Genomic DNA, 19,645 nt, shown 5'->3' on the forward strand with positions numbered 1-19,645 from the left:
AAGCACAGCAGATGGAGAACACTCGCTCTGTGATAATCCTAAGTGGCAAGCATTTTGATGACGCCACTTTGAAGGTACTCAGCGGGGTTACCTACTTCGCAACGACTCTTTCCCCATTTCAAGTTACATCAGTGCTATGGAGTAAGTAGCCAACACATTCCCAACAAATGTGGCAGAAGAAATTCGCCGGGAGCCCCGCAGGGCCCTCACTAAGACAAATCCTCCATAGTAAGGCACCTCAAACGCTGAGAGGCTTGCACTCAAGGAGCTCTGGGAAGACAGTAGCATCCTGATGTTGCCAGCAGAAAAAGGGAATTCCACAGTCGTTTTACAGAAGACTCATTATAATGAAAAAGTGGAGGAAACTGTATACAGAATTTTGGAATGTGACCCTATGGACAATGTGGGAAAACAGGCGAGGGTTCTCTTGAAGGAAACTGGCATGCCTGACAAGGTCAGTGAATAACTACAATTGACACAAGGGCTGCCGAAAGTACACAGAGTGCGTGCCACTGCACAAACTTGTCAGCAATACTAGCACATAAACTTACCCGACAGCCAAGTATTTGAAGAAATTGCTTTTCCCGTATGTGGGGAAGTGTATTCATCACATCTACAACTTGGAGGACTTCTTGCAACGTCTCAAGCAATTACATATCACAGTATCTGATGTATTGGTCAGTTCTAATGTGGTATCCTCGTTCACTATTGTTTCAATGAAAGACTTATTGGAATAGATTGCAGAGAAATTTGACGACGCTCTTTTAGGCCTGTTCTGGCATAGAATATACACTGACTGCAATTTACTGTCTGTATACGGTATCAGTATTACGACGAGACAGAAGCTATAATTGTGGATGGCCCTTTGTCTCTAGTAGTTGCCAATATGTTTATGGAGAAAGTTGAAGAGGAGGCGTTGCAGATGCCTAGATGAAAACCCAGGTGCTTCTTCAGGTATGTGGATAAAACCTGTTTCATCTGCCCTCTTGGTATGGAGAGGCTCACTGAGTTTCTAGAACATCTTGACACACACCATTCAAACTTTAAGTTTACCGTAGAGCTAGAAAATGATGGCCATTTGCCATTTCTGGATGTACTTATCGAAAGGGGAACAGATGGGACGTTTACCCAAAGTGTACATCAAAAAAGCTACACACACTTATTTAACCATGCAAGCCAGCAGCTGTCACCATCTAGCGCAGAAGAATGGAGAACTGAAGACATTAGTCCACAGGGCACAAATCTTGTTAGACCCAGAGAGTTTGGCAGCAGATGTACATCATCTACAATCGGTGTTCTGTCAGAATCGATATATGGCCAAACAGATTCAGAAGGCTCTTCAGCCAACCTCTCCGACACACGATTTAGAAGAAGAGCAAGATAAAGCAAAGACTGTGATGTATCTGCACTATGCAAGAGCTATTTTGGCCAAAACCAGCAGGTTTCTCAGGAAGCGTAACATCATATGATTGTCCTGTCCACCTGCCAAAATCTAAGGACTACTGGGGAATATGAAAGACGAACTGGGACTACAAAAACCAGGAATTTATAATATACCTTGCCAATGTGACATGTGTGCATTGGCCAAACAACTAGGACACTGCAAATTAGGTGCATAGAACATCTCGGGCACACTCGATTGAGACGGACAAGTAAATGTCATTGCAGAGTACTGTTTCGAACGCAGTCATTCCACGTCTACATCTACATCTACATAGGTTACTCTGCAAATCACATTCAAGTGCCTGGCAGAGGCATAATGAAACGAACCATAATGAAACGAATATTCTTGCACAGACCGCCAGACAGTGCTGCAACAGAGTCTACAGAGAGACGGAAAAATTCACGAATTGTGACACTGAGTTCCAACTCAATAGAGCCTCGGATCTTACATTGGAGTTCCTGAAAACGGAATGGGCGCAGAAGCAGAACTCCATAAAAACAAGAAATGAGGCTGTGGACAGAGGCAACGAACGCAAGAGCACCAGGCGTATCGGACCGAAGATGGAAGGTCGCAGGACGCTTCTAGCGGGTGCGGACTGCTCAGGGAACACCTGGAACAGCACCGAGCCAGAAACGGAAAGACAGAACGCGGACAGGTGCACCGGCCAAAGAGAGGACTCCAATGGCCGACGCTAGACGGAGAGGACTGCAAGCGGAACGGCTGGACGGAACGCCTCGACCCGATCATGAAGAGAAAAGGCCGTAGGTATTAAATACTAGACCCGTTCAATTCGACGAGCAGTCTCAACTAGCACCTGATAAAGACGAGTTGAAATGGCTCTGAGCACTATGGGACTTAACATCTGAGGTCATCAGGCCCCTAGAACTTAGAACTACTTAAACCTAACTAACCTAAGGACATCACACACATCCATGCCCGAGGCAGGATTCGAACCTGCGACCGTAGCGGTCGCGCGGTTCCATACTGTAGCGCCTAGAACCGCTCGGCCACCTCGGCCGGCTAAAGACGAGTCACGTTGTCAAAATATCGTGCACGAACGTCACTTATATCCAGCAGGAAGCAGCCAAGAACATAAAAGGGAAATAAACAGGATTCTGAGGACAGAGAAAAGAAAATTCATGAACAAATTGATTAATGAACCAGAGAAAGCAAATACGATATTTGACATCAGAGAAATGTTTCATAGGGAACATGTGAGGAACAGTCAAAGAAATGAGGCTTTAATTAATGATAGGGATGAAAATATGCTAACAGACAAGGAATGGATTGTGATCAGGAGGAATGAATATTTTGAGGGGCTACTGAATGATGAAGATCCTGAAAATGTCTTGCCGAAAGCAAAAAATTGCAGAGGATGAAGAGGAAGAAGAAGTTGGAGTGACTCGACAGGACGTAGACAGAGTGTTTAATAGACTGAGGAATAATCGGCCACCAGTAAAGTATAAGATAAAGGCAGAGATATTGAATGCAGGAGGTGAAATACTTCAGTAACCTTTTGCTGAAGATATTGTTGGATAGTACGAGGCATGTTTTCGGACAGGAAGATGAACTGTGGATCAAATTTTCACCGTGAGACAAATCTGGGTGAAGTGCTGGGAATCTATGTATTCGGTTTCTCGTATCATTTGTTGATTTCTCGAAGGTTAACTATAATATGCACAGATTAAGTATGTACAAAGCTCCGAGGGAGCTAGACATACCAAGGAAGTTAATTATGGTGGTGAAGGTGTTTACTGCTGAGACACAAGCCGAGGTGAAATACCAGGCGAAGCTGAACAAGGAGGCAAGATGATACCATTTCACCACTGCTTTTTAATTTGGTCTTGGAGAAAGTGATTCAGGAAATAAAAAGAGAAGACGATTAAGGGGTGAATCTACACGGAAGAACACAGTTATTGGGGTATACATACTATACAGCAGCCATAGCCCAGTCAGAACAGTGGAGGTAGAAATTGCAGGGGATTTAGCAAAGAATACCAATAATACTGTACTGAGAAGACTGGAAAGGTAGTAGTAGCCAGACAATCCCCTAATAACACCCCATTACAGGTAGGAATCTGGAACATAGACAGACTGGAAAACTTTAAATACCTTAGACCTGGTTCAGCAGGCATGATAACCTAAAACAAGAAATTGATCAACGTACTATCAATTGAAGCGGGCATCAGAGTGAAAAAAAAGAAACCTCTGTCGATTCAGATGTGACTGAAAGCCTGTAATGCCGTGAGACAAATCTGGGTGTTATATGGGACAGAAACCTCAAACACCACAAAAACATGGAGAGGATCTGTTGACTTTGGAATTGAAAATCACAAGAAAGGTCTTTAGACCAATCCGCGAAGAGAACAGCTGTAGACGTAGAAAGAACCAGGAACTGTATGAAGTGATGAAACAACCAAACATCGTACAGAAAATGAAACTGCGGAGAATAAGTCTGGCAGGGCAAATTGCAAGGAGACCAGACACCTGCCGAGCTAAAGCTGTGCTTATGGCTAAACCTGATGGAACCTGTCTAAATAGAAGACCAAAGAAGTGATGGGAGGATGAGTTGCAGAATTGCTGGGTAACCATGAGAACTGGATCCAGACTGCACAAGATCGCCATCTGTAGAGAAACACTGTAAGGATCACTTTCCGTTAATAGAACTGACAATCTGCGTGGACGGATTCCTGACTGAAATGGAGGAAAAAAGACCCTAAAAACGGAAATACAGCGTTATCACGGTAGATGGCGCTGACGAATGAAACATTCTGTGACCACGTGCCGTGTGTTTCTTGTGTGTTGCAGGCTGTATAATAGACGCAGCATACTGTAAGCAACACAAATTGTCCGATATTCATGTATGGAATAAGCCGAGATTGTGTTTGTGTACAGCCAGGCAGACAGAAACGGTACAGAGGCAGCGCGGCAAACCGAAACAAATGCCCTCCGACAGATGAAGCACATCACACAACATTTCAACTCCTGTCTGGGCATCTGTGTACTCACGGATCGTTCAGTCAGACGAACGTGAAGGGAGGAGAGTGCTGTGCGTACACCAGATTTGGAGGACCAGGTTCCATAGGATACTGAACAGAACTCTAGTACAAGCTCCAGGCAAGTGGCCCGTCAACGGCGTAAGCCAAAGAACAATTATGTATATCCTGCATGACAACCACTACTATCCCCATCACTTGCAACAAGTGCGAGAATTATCAGCAGCGGATTTACTTCTACGGGAAGGATTTTGTCGATGGTTTCTAAACCAAACCGTCACAAATTGCGGGATTTCTGTCATCAGTCCTCTTCAGGAACGAAACAACCTGCCAGACCTGGTATCATCAGTCTGCATAACTGTTAACTGTGGGCTATTGACAATCCACGGGGAATGGTTCAGGCGTCTCATCAGCATCGGTTCAGCATCAATGTGTAGGCAGAGATTCTTGGCGACAACATAGTTGACCTGGTTATTACTCTATAATGCTTCTACGGAGGAACATACCTGGACTTCCTGCGGAATACTCTGCTTGAGAAAGTACCTTTTGCATTACGACGGGTCATGTGGTTTCTGTATGACGGAGCACCACCCCACTTCATCATTACAGTTCGCTGATACCTCAACAACATCTTCCCCGGACACTGGGCAGGAAACGGGAGCCCTGTATCATGACCTGTTAGATCACGGGTCTTAAACTGCCTAGATGTTTTCCTCTGGGGACATCTGAAAAACGTTGTGAATACTGAACTAGTTCCTGATATTCCAACCCTTCGACAGCCTGCTCACGACGCCTATGACGCTATTCAGAGAGATGCCGGAATGTGCGAAAGAGTGCAGCAATCCATGATGCGAAGTGTGAACACTCACATTGCATTCGCACTTTGAACTGATGTGGATGTGATGCAGCTCTGTATTGAGTTCCGGGACGGTTTGTTGTCGTTGCGCGCATACCGACCATTTCCGGACACATGTTCATATGACCTTGTTCCCTCCATCTCCAGGCATAAATCTGTCCGATCAGTTTGTCGGTTTCGTTAATGTTCACCCTATATATGTATGTACACAGGCGACATATTCGTGAAAGAAGTCATCCACGCGGAACACTACTCCATTTTTCTTTATGCGGACGACACGTTCGTTATCTGGCCCCCTGGAGGAGACAAAATCCTTGACATATTCGCACATCTAAAGTCCATACATCCCAACAACATATACACTATGGAGATCCAGACAAATGAAGAATATCATTTCTAGACATCATGGTCAAGAGAAGAGTGAAGGGAACGTCTTGTCACAGTTCACATTGTGGGGGGGGGGGGGGGGGGGGAACACGCACCATCCTGTACCTCCACGTAGACAACTGCCAGCCTGCCACCACCTGCGCAGAAGAGTGGGGTGCTCAATACACTAGTGCACGTGCACGCAAAGTCTCGCCCGGAAACTGGAACACCTCTGAAAGGTATTCCGGAAAAACGGTTACTTGGACTGACTGATTAGGCCCGCTCTGTGCCCAACTACCACAATATAACCAGCGGAAGCTGACAAAACTACAATGAAAGAGACACAACAACCTTTTTTACCATACGCTGGTGCGTTATCGGAGAAAATTCAGCGAATTCTCAAAAAGCAAAGAGTAATAACTGTCTGCAACCTGCCCAATAAAGTATAGGCACTCTTGGGATAGCCAAAGAAGGCCAGGGTATATTAGATTCCGTTCCAGTATGGCAAACCGTATGTTGGACAAACGTGTGGTTCCTGAAGAGGGGCAGCAGCCTTTTCAGTAGTTGCAGGGGCAACTGTCTGGATGATTGACTGATTTGGCCTTGCAACACTAACCAAAACGGCCTTGCTGTGCTGGTACTGCGAACGGCTGAAAGCAAGGGGAAACTACAGCCGTAATTTTTCCCGAGGGCATGCAGCTTTACTGTATGGTTAAATGATGATGGCGTCCTCTTGGGTAAAATATTCCGGAGGTAAAATAGTCCCCCATTCGCATCTCCGGGCGGGGACTACTCAAGAGGACGTCGTTATCAGGAGAAAGAAAACTGGCGTTCGAAAGGATCGGAGCGTGGAATGTCAGATCCCTTTATCGCGCAGGTAGGTTAGAAAATTTAAAAAAGGAAATGGATAGGTTGAAGTTAGATATAGTGGGAATTAGTGAAGTTCGGTGGCAGGAGGAACTAGACTTTTGGTCACGTGAATACAGTGTTATAAATACAAAATCAAATAGGGGTAATGCAGGAGTAGGTTTAATAATGAATAAAAAACTAGGAGTGCGGGTAAGCTACTACCAACAGCATAGTGAACGCATTATTGTGGCCAAGATAGACACGAAGCCCATGCCTACTACAGTAGTACAAGTTTATATGCCAACTAGCTCTGCAGATGATGAAGAAATTGATGAAATGTACGATGAGATAAAAGAAATTATTCAGGTAGTGAAGGGAGATGAAAATTTAATAGTCATGGGTGGTCATGGGTGACTGGAATTCGTCAGTAGGAAAAGGGAAAGAAGGAAACGTAATAGGTGAATATGGATTGGGGGAGAGAAATGAAAGAGGAAGCCGTCTGGTAGAATTTTGCACAGAGCATAACTTAATCATAGCTAACACTTGGTTCAAGAATCATAAAAGAAAGTTGTATACATGGAAGAATCCTGGAGATATTAGAAGGTATCAGATAGATTATATAATGGTAAGACAGAGATTTAGGAACCAGGTTTTAAATTGTAAGACATTTCCAGGGGCAGATGTGGACTCTGACCACAATCTATTGGTTATGAACTGTAGATTAAAACTGAAGAAACTGCAAAACGTGGAAATTTGAAGAGATGGGACCTGGATAAACTGACTAAACCAGAGGTTTTACAGAATTTCAGGGAGAGCGTAAGGGAACAATTGACAGGAATGGGGGAAAGAAATACAGTAGAAGAAGAATGGGTCGCTCTGAGGGATGAAGTAGTGAAGGCAGCAGAGGATCAAGTAGGTAAAGAGACGAGGGCTTGTAGAAATCCTTGGGTAACAGAAGAAATATTGAATTTAATTGATGAAAGGAGAAAATATAAAAATGCAGTACATGAAGCAGGCAAGAAGGAATACAAACGTCTCAAAAATGAGATCGACAGGAAAAGCAAAATGGCTAAGCTGGGATGGCTGGAGGACAAATGTAAGGATGTAGAGGCTTATCTCACTAGGGGTGAGATAGATACTGCCTACAGGAAAATGAAGGAGACCTTTGGAGAAAAGAGAGCCGCTTGTATGAACATCAAGAGCTCAGATGGAAATTCAGTTCTAACCAAAGAAGGGAAAGCAGAAAGATGGAAAGAGTGTATAGAGGGTCTATACAAGGGCGATGTGCTTGAGGACAATATTATGGAAATGGAAGAGGATGTAGATGAAGATGAAATGGGAGATACGATACTGCGTGAAGAGTTTGACAGAGTACTGAAAGACCTGAGTCGAAACAAGGCCCCGGGAGTAGACAACATTCCATTGGAACTATTGACGACCTTGGGAGAGCCAGTCCTGACAAAACTCTACCATCTGATGAGCAAGATGCATGAGACAGGAGAAATACCCTCAAACTTCAAGAAGAATATAATAATTCCAATCCCAAAGAAAGCAGGTGTTGACAGATGTGAAAATTACCGAACTATCAGTTTAATAAGTCACAGCTGCAAAATACTAACGCGAATTCTTTACAGACGAATGCAAAAACATGTAGAAGCCGACCTCGGCGAAGATCACTTTGGATTCCGCAGAAATGTTGGAACACGTGAGGCAATAATGACCCTACGACTTATTTTAGAAAATAGATTAAGGAAAGGCAAACCTACATTTCTAGCATTTGTAGACTTAGAAAAAGCTTTTGACAATGTTGACTGGCATACTCTCTTTCAAATTCTAAAGGTGGCAGGGGTAAAATACAGGGAGCGAAAGGCTATTTACGATTTGTACATAAACCAGATGACGGTTATAAGGGTCGAGGGGCATGAAAGGGAAGCAGCGGTTGGGAAGGGAGTGAGACAGGGTTGCAGCCTCTCCCCGATGTTACTCAATCTGTATATTGAGCAAGCAGTAAAGGAAAGAAAAGAAAAATTTGGAGTAGGTATTAAAGTCTATGGAGAAGAGATAAAAACGTTGAGGTTCGCCGCTGACATTGTAATTCTTTCAGAGACAGCAAAGGACTTGGAAGAGCAGTTGAACGGAATGGACAGTGTCTTGAAACGAGGATATAAGATGAACATCAACAAAAGCAAAACGAGGGTAATGGAATGTAGTCGAATTATGTCGGGTGAAGCTGAGGGAATTAGATTAGGTAATGAGACACTTAAAGTAGTAAGGGAGTTTTGCTATTTGGGAAGCAAAATAACTGATGATGGTCGAAGTAGAGAGGATATGAAATGTAGACTGGCAATGGCAAGGAAAGCGTTTCTGAAGAAGAGAAATTTGTTAACATCGAGTATAGGTTTAAGTGTCAGGAAGTCGTTTCTGAAAGTATTTGTATGGAGTGCAGCCATGTATGGGAGTGAAACGTGGACGATAAATAGTTTGGACAAGAAGAGAATAGAAGCTTTCGAAATGTGGTGCTACAGAAGAATGCTGAAGATTAGATGGGTAGATCACATAACTAATGAGGAAGTATTGAATAGAATTGGGGAGAAGGGGAGTTTGTGGCACAACTTGACTAGAAGGGACCGGTTGGTAGGACATGTTCTGAGGCATCAAGGGATCACAAATTTAGCATTGGAGAGCAGCATGAAGGGTAAAAATCGTAGAGGGAGACCAAGAGATGAATACACTAAGCAGATTCAGAAGGATGTAGGTACGGGAGATGAAGAAGCTTGCACAGGATAGAGTAGCATGGAGAGTTGCATCAAACCAGTCTAAGGACTGAAGACAACAACAACAACAACAACATGTAGGACAAGCGGTGTGCATCTTCGAAGATCGCAGCTGAGAACAGCAGCGTCACATTCGTGTAACATATGCTAAGAATTCGGCGGCCGTAGAGCACTATTTATCCGAGTGATAAAATACGAACGCATCACGATTTTAGCACAAATGTCGAAATACTGGGATAGGTGGTTAGTGAGGCCATCGAAATACTCACCAGGGACAATATTATCAGGATACGGCTTTAGTCTGAGCAGCTCAGTGAACGGCGACGTATTAGGCTGCCGAAATTTTGTTCCTGTTAGACACTATGAACCTGCAGCACACGCGTGGACCATTCGATTGCTACAAGACGTCCCTCTGGCTGCTCTTTTTATACAGCGTGCAAAACTGTTGAGAAGTTTCGAATGATTTTGAAATGCAACATTTTTTCGGAAATCCATGTTCTGATCCTTGCGGGGCAGACATACGAAATTATCAATTGTAGATTACGATTTTTACCTGGACATTATTTTTTTTTCGTCACCTTCCTTTGTAGATACAGAATTGGTAGAAAGTACAAGGTGAGTCAGAAGTGACGCAACCCTGAACTCAAAAACATGAAATATTGTGGTGGAACACTGTGTTTCCTGCCGGCGGGAATGTTTGAGTTGGCAACGGATGACCTTGTAGGAGACATACTGAAGGTGATATCCAAGCAGTTCCCCGCCCTTTTGGTTTCAGTGTTGAGCCAGCTGTGCTGCGAATGAACATTCGTTTTTCCCAGGCTGAACGTTTGTTCATTCTTGAAAGTTACTTCAGATCACTATCTTTCTTAAAATGTCAGCCTTTAGGGTAGCTTTTCCTAAACCAAGTGTGTCTAACAAATCAATGATTCGCTACATAAAAACTGGTAGTGTGAATCAACGTGAACGTTCCGTCGACCTTCGATGTTAGGAGATGCCTCTTTGGGAAATATCCTTGCTACGTTCACCAAGGAAGTCGACACGAAAACTGCGCCAGCAAGCTGAAATGTCCTGCGGGGGAGTTCAAAGAGCAACAAAGAGCATGAAACTCCATCCCTTTAGCATTCACGTCGTGATTGAGTTTCTAGAACCTGACGGAGGAAAAAGACTACATTATTGTCAATGATTTTTTGCGTTTTATTTGCAGCAGCATCTGGGCGGTGAATTGTGTATTCTGCCCCGATGAAGTGTTGTTTAATCTAAATGGCTATGTAACAGCCAAAACGACACATATAGGAGTTCAGAAAACCCTCACATTTTCCATGAGAACTCAGTACTTACGCAGAAGGATGGAGTCTGGCGTGAAATTTCGCGCAAAAGAATTGTAGGCCCAGTTTTTTTTCCGGAAACAATAACAGCTGAACGTTACCAAGACATCATCATGAGTTCGTAGCATTGTCAGAGGCAGATGTACGACACTGTTTGCTGCAGAACGATGGTGCAACAGCGCACACTGTGAACAACACCATGATAATGTTGCGTGAGTTCTGTGGGGGACGCAGCGTTTCACGTGACCTGTAGCCGCCTCGCTCCCCAGATTTATCTGCCACCGACTTTTTTTCTTTTGTGTCATTTGATAGATAATGTCGATAAAAACAACCCTCCGACAATCGACAAAGTGAGACATAATATCGAAGACGGAATATCTCGCGAAAGTGTAGCGACCATTCAAATTGTAGCAGCTAACAGGAAGAAACTTGTTACGGCGAGTGTTGGTGCACGTGGAGGATATTTCTAGCATCTATAATGAGAAAATATATCTTGTACGTGTACGTTTTATAAGTACATTAACGAAAATTTAAATTTTTTGAACTTAGCATTGCATAACTTCTGAGTCATCCTGTACAACGATGTAGTTCATATCGTTCAGAAAGGAAGAATTTATTTTTGGGGTTTGCTTCGAGGTGAAGATAAACAAAAGTGTCGCTGTGACTACCGCATTTTTCCAAGTGTAGAGTTATTGTGCGATTAATAAGTAGGCATTTCTCAAGTTTTTGCTGCTGCTGCTGCTGATCCTACACAGACCCTATAAATACTTAACTACTTTCAACAAAACTGCGACTGTAATGTTCATGACGTAGGGTGAGAAATGGCGCACTCTGATTGGCCTATTCAGCAACTTTTCTTAATACTGTACCTCTGTCAAGTAGATCCTTCGACACTTTCAAAAACCTCAAAATGAGATTCTGGGACAGCTTTTATGCTTTTCAGGCTTGGAACGCCAGTAGGTTTACAAAGAGGCGACTGTGAGCGAAGGTGTTTACACGAATAAATGTTTAGTGAGCAAAAGTACAACGTGTGTGTCTTATAATCACTCACTCTTGGTTCTACATGGTGGTGACCGTGTCCTTTGCTTTAAGGTTTTTTTTATCTTTATCAATAATGATGCTGTCGTCTGGTGTTTATATCAGATTTTAGGAAGACGACATTCGTCGCTATAACGACTCAGTTTCAGAAGCCAGTTTTGACACGCAAATTGAAAGAGTACCCGACACTACTGGTAGTGATCCGTTCGTCTGACGAATTCAATTCGGAACCTTAATTGGTGTTATTTAAGAATGATAGATTAAGTACTAACACGGGTCTTCACCCACTAATTTCCTCTCCCCATCGACAACAACACAGTCATGACATAATTCTCACTCATAATAGGATAAATCAACAGCTTGTTGCCTGATGAGACAATGCGGAATGACGGCAAGCTAGCGATACAATGAGTACAAGAAGTTTCTTCACTTCTTTTCTTCGCCTTTGGTTAGACAAGGACTCCACGAGCATATAAACAGAACTCCCGCACAAGCCCTTAGACAGTATTTGTCTTTACAAATTGTTACTTTGAAGAAAGTAGATAGTACAGTCGCAACGGCAAGAAGATTTGGTCTGGCTGTTCAGAAAATTTTAGTACTCAACAGATGGTTCACTGCGTCACCCACCAGAAAATTTCCGACGGTGGCTGACTCTCAAACCCACCGGCACGCTGCGATGTGTAAGAGAATCAAGAGCCCACCTAACAACGCCAACCACGCTAGAACCGAGTCCTTGTTACTACACATAAAATAAACACTACAATTTCACAAATGAAAGGTGGTCAAAGGTTACGGATATAGGTGGGTGATGGTCAGTTAACAAGTCCAAAGAGTGTTTGTAATTAAAAATGTAGATGGTATAAACAAGCTCTCCAGTTTGGAACGCATGACAGGTCTATCACCATGTACGAAGAGCGTTCAATAAGTAACGCAACACGTTTTTGTTGTGAAAGCAGGTCGGTTTTATTCAGGATTGCAACATACCGTGTTATTCCCCACTCTTTTGCTTACAAAACCCTATTTTTCAACATAATTTCCGTTCAATGCTATGGCGTTAAACCACCTTACAGGGATAATCTGTATGTGCGTAGGCTGGTCCCGGCGGAGGTTCGAGTCCTCCCTCAGGCATGGGTGTGTGTGTTTGTCCTTAGGATAATTTAGGTTAAGTGGTGTGTAAGCTTAGGGACTGATGATCTTAGCAGTTAAGTCCCATAAGATTTCACACAGATTTGAACATTTTTTGTATGTGCGTAAGCCGGCCGGAGCGGCCGAGCGGTTCTAGGCGCTACAGTCTGGAACCGCGCGACCGCTACGGTTGCAGGTTCGAATCCTGCCTCGGGCATGAATGTGTGTGATGCCCTTCGGTTAGTTAGGTTTAAGTAGTTCTAAGTTCTAGGGTTCTGATGACCTCGGAAGTTAAGTCCCATAGTGCTCAGAGCCATTTGAATCATTTTTTTGTATGTGCGCAAGGTACCACTCCACTGGTCGACATCGGAGCCAACGTCTTGCTGCATCAACAACCTCCCCATCACCCATGTACTGCTTCCCGTTGCTCGGAGTACTTCCTTCATTGGCCTAAGGATAGAAGTCGGAAGGTGCGAGATCCGGGCTGTAGGGTGCACGAGGTAGAACAGTCCAATGAAGTTTTGTGAGCTCCTCGCGGGTGTGCAGGCTTGTGTGATTCCTTACGTTCTCGTGGAGAAGGAGAATGTGATCCTCGATCACCTAGAATGAGAGTGTCCGCTCGTTCCAACATTGCAGGATTCACAGCTGCGTGCGGCCTGCCGGTACGCGGGAGAACGGCCAGGTTTGCGTGAACTTATTGCAGTGATGACAGACGCTTCGCCCGACTCACTGTGGTTTTGTTCACTGACAGGTCTCCGTAGACATTCTGTAAACGCACATGATTATCTGGAATGTTCTGGGTTTCCGCCAACAGAAACTCAATGACGCATCTCCGTTACAAACGCCATTTTGAAGGCTACGTATGGCGTAGTCACCTACCGCAACTTCATGAAACTATAAGGTCTAAAGCTGGATTTTTCCACAATGTCCGACAGCAAATTCTGCGTTTTTCCAACAGAAATTCGCCGATAAAAAAAGTGTTACCAGAATTTTTGAGCGCCCCTCGTACAATAGATTCTCATTGTGGACCTAAGCAATTCTTTGCGATATTGCGAAAATGTGATGTGTTCTATTCTGCTCTCGGGTTCGTTTACGCTTGCAACGTGAAAATCCACATTTTCACGTCACGAAACTCGGCTCGCTACAGGGCCACCTGTGCTTTCATACTGCATACGAGGACAGTATCACTCAGTGGTACTCTAAGGTTATATGAATCAGAAATTCACCTGTGGCTTGCCTGTAACTTAGACTCGTGGCTATGTTGGACACTTAATACGTTCCATGGTGAATGTGCCGTGTGCCTATTTAAGTGATCCTTAGACAACAATACCTAGTCACTGTACACATTAAGTGTGGATTATGCTCGTAATTGGTTACATTATTGAAGTTACCGTGAGAAGACAACAGCTGGTCACTCTTTACAGACTACCACGAAAGACATTTTAAGAACAATTCTTTCAGTAGTTACTGAATATCTGTAGTCCTGTCGTCCTCAGATGCGTATAAAATTCCGGTGTGTTGGTACTTATTGCTTCAGTACCATCTGATCACAACTGAATTAAAATACAGTTTCTATGCCATACGCATTTCGTATTTATTCTTTGCAAGGTATCATCAGTGGTCTGAAATACTAGTGTGTAGGTGCATATTTTTGTTTGTACTATTTAATTTAAATGTGAAACGTTGTATATATTGGTTACAAACAGTTCTGTCACTTTTTGCTTTTCTATGATGCAGTGATAATTTAAACCTCTACTTACAGATTTCGTGGACGTTGATTCACATGCTGTTTGCCTGTTCCTTTGTTACATTTGTTCTTCGTCTTATAATTGCCATATGGAATCTCGTTTGAACACTTCACAGCACTAGCAATTGTACGGCACTTATAAGACGAAGAACAGCTATAAATAAGGAACAAGAATGCAACACGTAGGTTAACTTCCATGAAATTTGTAAGTAGAAATTTAAATTTTTAGTACACCATATTAAAGCAAAATGTTCCAGAATTGTTTATAATCTCTATGTTCAAACCCCCCAAATATTAACTAAATAGTATAAAGAAAAATATGTACATATTTCTCGCCACTGAAGTTACCTTGTAAAGACTAAAGACGAGGCGCGTTTTTTATTCTGTTATGATAGGCGGTCCCAAGGAAAAACCTATCAATATTTCATAACAGTAGTTATTGATGCCATTTCTTTATCGGTCTTGTCCGGAGGATAGCTCTCCTAGTGGGGTCGTCGAGTTACATATTACTGACCAGCACTTTCGTTTTCCATAAGTTTCTATATGCTATGTTTGTATGTATTTCTGTCCCTATTATTACTAATATCATTCTACTTGTTCATGTAGCTACGTGGTTTTTAGCTTGCACTATCTTGTGTTAGTGTGCGTCTGCTTCATCTTCTGTTTCTGTGTCACTCTGCAGAGTGTTTCGAAGTCTTTTCACCAAACGTTTCGGAGTGGCAGATCATGCCATTTGGATTATCATTTTTAGAGACAAAATGCTCTCTCGCGCTTCCCGGCGCCGCTGAATGACTTTTTATAGAGGACGGAGAAAAACTGTGTCACGAAATTTCAACCCTGGATAGCTGATGCCAGTACGAACAAAATTACTAATGTTGTGTAGGTCGACAAAGCACAGTTTTTGAACTACGGAAACTTGGCGCCACGCGCTCCGATTGGCCGTGGCAGGCAAAGCATTCGCGGTCATGCGTTGTCCAGAGAATCCCAACAGGGCAACCCCGCGGCAAATCGGAGAGCGTGGCGCCAAGTTTCCGTAGTTTAAAAATTGTGCGTTGTCGACCTATACAACATCAGTATTTTGGTTTCTTCTGTCATCAGCTATCCAAGGTCAAAATTTCATGACACAGTTTTTCTCCACCCTGTAGAATTCGCCGACCCTGGCACGATGAGATTTCACGGAACTAGTACAATCTGATGATCAGGTGTGCTGCATTTCCATACTACTTATGCTAGAGAGAATGATTTTTAACAGTAAAAGCTCAAGAATGAGTGTTTCTAAGCGGAGAAAGATATTTTAGAAGCGAATCAACTCCACGCAATGTCTTTCACCTAGAGCAGATGACTGGATCATAGGCAACACATATTGCATACGCCTCTCTGGGGCGTAACAAATGTTGAACGACACATCCCACCGCCGAGAATATCAGAGACAAACGTTGATCCTCACGACGTGATCTACACCCCTAGACTTTTGATGCAAGGACTCTGAAACATATGAATAATGTTTCATTTTCTCTTCATTGCCGTTGCCATGGTTATCTTTACTAGGGTACTTTGGAACACAACTCTTCTATTGAACAAGTGCTCAAACTTTTAAGGTATGCATTTTAGAGCACATGTTTACTGGACATTTTTTTCTTGTTTTGGTCCATACTATCACGTCCCAAAATGTGGAAAGCAAAGAGCTTGCAGTAGAAGAGAATTGTTTCACAATATTGAAGATCAAGAATATCTCTTAGCTCTTAAGGTATGCGTTTTAGGGCCCATGTTTAATTGACTTTTTTGTTTCGAATGATCATTCCTGTCATATCCATGAATATTGACTATCACTTTTGAAACACGCTGTATAACTACCTTAGAATTCTGCACTAATATATTATGTTCAGACGAAACGATATAATTCCAGAGACGTTTTGAAGTCTCAAACATCTACGATCACTGAAGCGACGAATAAAAATTATTTACCAAGGACAGGATTCGAACCTGTGTCTCCTGCTCGTTAGGCAGATACGCTAACCACTACGCCTCCCTGGCACAGTGGCTTTGCACAATTGCACGGTATACCCTTCGCGCCACTCTCGTCAATCCAAATTTAAGAACCTTCAACATCGCAGCGCGTCAGCAATCGTTGGTTAACATATTAAAAAACTAGAAACCCGCCTAGATTGCGAAAAAAGCACCTAGTGTTAACCTAGGTTTTGGCGTAGATAACTACATCTTCTTCAGAACAATGGGTTTTATTGTTCTGAAGAAGGTGTAGTTACCTACGCCGAAACCTAGGTTAACACTAGGTGCTTTTTCGCAATCGCGGCTGGTTTCTAGTTTTTTAATATATCAATCCAAATTCCCATTCACACCTCAGCCCACTTGGTATTCTACCTAAGCACGAACAGCATTGCACAGGCTCTCGAAATGAACTGGAATAGCTCTTCAGCGTTGAACAAAACGGGGGATCATCCCTGAAACTCAGGCATAGATGCTTATCAAATGAAACTACGAGGCGTGATTCACACAGTAACAGCAAACTATTTTTTGCGAAGCATATATTTCACTTAGAAACTCAAACAAGATGTCATTTTTCAGCATAACTAGTCTCCATTTCGGTACACTTGTCATACTATTGCACCAGCATTTCTATTCCATTCGAATAAAAGGTTTTCGGTTGTGGCTGCAACCAAGATTGCACCGCGTCTTTAACCTCATCATCACTTTCAAATGGTCGCCTTCTGAGAACGTCCGTGAGTGTTCAGACTCAAGGTAATGCGAAGGAGTGAGATCAGGGCTGTATCGAGGATGCAGTACGACCTGAAATCTCAATCTACGAATGATGGCAAGTGTTGAGGCGGCGGTATGGGGGCGCCCGTTGCCGTGAAGGAAAAATGGTTCAAATAGCTCTAAGCACTATGGGGCTTAACATCTGAGGTCATCAGTCCTCTAGACTTAGAACTACTTAAACCTAACTAACCTAAGGACATCACACACATCCATGCCTGAGGCAGGATTCGAACCTGCGACCGTATCAGCAGCGCAGTTCCAGACTGAAGCGCCCAGAACCGCTCGGCCACAGCGGCCGGCCGCCGTGAAGGAGTAGAGCGCCTCCAGACAGAAGTCTTCTGTGGCGACTCCTTATTGCTGGCTCTAGCTCATTCTCCAACATCGTGCTGTACAACATACTGTTCACTGTTCCACCCCATTGCTGATAGTGCTGCAACATCGGCTCACCCATGTAGCAGAAGACCGTGAAAAGGACGTTTCAGGCAGAGTGTAGAAAGTTCAATTTCATCTTGGTTGGAGAATATGTGCGTCGCCATTCTGAAGACTGTCTCTTGCTTCCTGGTTCATAGAAATGCATCCAGGTTTCGTCTCGTATAACGATACTTGCCAAAAAGTCATGTCCATCACGTCCAGAAATGATGTGGCAGCCTGAACACGCATCATCTTGTGATCACCAGTGAGCATCCTAGGCACCTATCCTACAAGAAGAAAACAGTAATTGAGAGCCTCACTAATAATGGTATGAGCGAATCTGTCACTGACACTTAGTCCCCTGGCTACAGCTTCTACAGAAATACGCCGATACTCACGAATCATGGTGTCACTGCGTCCCATATTCTCGTCAGTAATGACCATGCTGGAACGACCAGAGCGTTCCTGATCTGTCACCGACGTAAGTCCACTTTTAAAGGCATCTCCCCACTTGTACATTAATGCAGCTATCTCCTTACCTTTCAACAAACTTCAATGGGTTTGTTGACGTTCAACGCCCTCCGACCACAAAAATCGTATTACTACTCGCTGTTCTTCTACTGTGTACACAGCTCTGGAGGCGGCAGTTTTGTTTCAAATGCGCTTCCTATTCAGCTTGATACGCTATCTGCCGGCATATGCCGGAACCTTCTCAAAGCATGCATCTTCACTTTGCAGAAGTTTTAAATGCCTTTCGCGTTAATTTCTCTTAATACTGATAGTTTACTGTAACTTTTTGAATTGCTCTAGTTTATGGTTCCCAGCCTTAGTACAAATTTTCATTCGTCGCTTCACTCTGAATATATACATAATATTTTATGTTGTTGAGTGGGTAACCAGTAGTAGTAGGGCAAGGGAGGGGGGGGGGGGCACGAAAGCACTTCTGCTATTCAATTGATATCAAATTAATCAATTAATTACCCCTGCTGGAGTCATGGAATCTCCTCAGCCAGCACGTGGCTGCCGATTCAAGCGCACTTTTCTTCGTCACCCTCCCCTCTGAGAGATCTCCACCCTTCTCCCTCCTCCCCCTTCCTCCCTGCCGATATGAGCACACTTTTTGAACTTTGTGCTCTTTTGAAACGGGCTTCTGGTGCATTTTCTTTTATAACCCCCCACCCCCTTAACCTATTGTTCTGTTGCTTGTCACCGCTTTTGATATCAAAGTAATTGACGAATCACTGAAATTACTCCGTCTTCAGGCCACGAGTGGCCTACCGGGACCATCCGACCGCCGTGTCATCCTCAGAGGAGGATGCGGATAGGAGGGACGTGGGGTCAGTACACCGCTCTCCCGGTCGTTATGATGGTATTCTTGACCGAAGCCGCTACTACTCGGTCGAGTAGCTCCTCAAGTGGCACCACGAGGCTGAATGCACCCCAAAAAACGGCAACAGCGCATGGCGGCCTGGATGGTCACCCACCCAAATCCTGACCCCGCCCGAGAGCGCTTAACTTCGGTGATCTGACGGGAACCGGTGTATCCACTGTGGCAAGGCCGTTGTCCAGAGTAATTGACTAATTAATTAAATTAATCGAGAAAATGGTGGGAAACAGCTCAATTTAGATACCGCCTCACCTTGAGCTATTGTGCTCCTTACGGTATTCTGTCACTGAACACGAGCTGCTTCAGTACAGGTCTGAATTATTCTAATAGTTCTAATAGCCCACTCTATCAGTTTGATAAACTAATTATTTAAATCTACATCCTTTTTGTATGGGACAGTTATCCTTGCTAGATGTAGCTCCCTTCTGGAAATATTGACTGATAGGCGGTAAATCGATTACATTGTGTAGAATATTGCCTATTTAAACAATTTATGCAGTACAAGTCACTGTGTGGAATACCGTCATGAAAAACTCACAACACATAATTACA

At 43.5% G+C, this 19,645-nt stretch overlaps 1 non-coding gene and 1 pseudogene across 1 annotated transcript; both read right to left on the reverse strand.

The window, feature by feature from the left end:
- Window positions 1-16,482: 16,482 nt before the first annotated feature.
- On the reverse strand, window positions 16,483-16,554 carry Trnav-aac. Its single transcript has one exon. It is a non-coding gene; the product is annotated as a tRNA-Val (tRNA).
- Window positions 16,555-19,154: 2,600 nt separating this feature from the next.
- Window positions 19,155-19,272, reverse strand: LOC124614310 (annotated as a pseudogene).
- Window positions 19,273-19,645: the final 373 nt, after the last annotated feature.

Source organism: Schistocerca americana, chromosome 4, assembly GCF_021461395.2.
Source record: "Schistocerca americana isolate TAMUIC-IGC-003095 chromosome 4, iqSchAmer2.1, whole genome shotgun sequence".
NCBI lineage: Eukaryota > Metazoa > Arthropoda > Insecta > Orthoptera > Acrididae > Schistocerca > Schistocerca americana.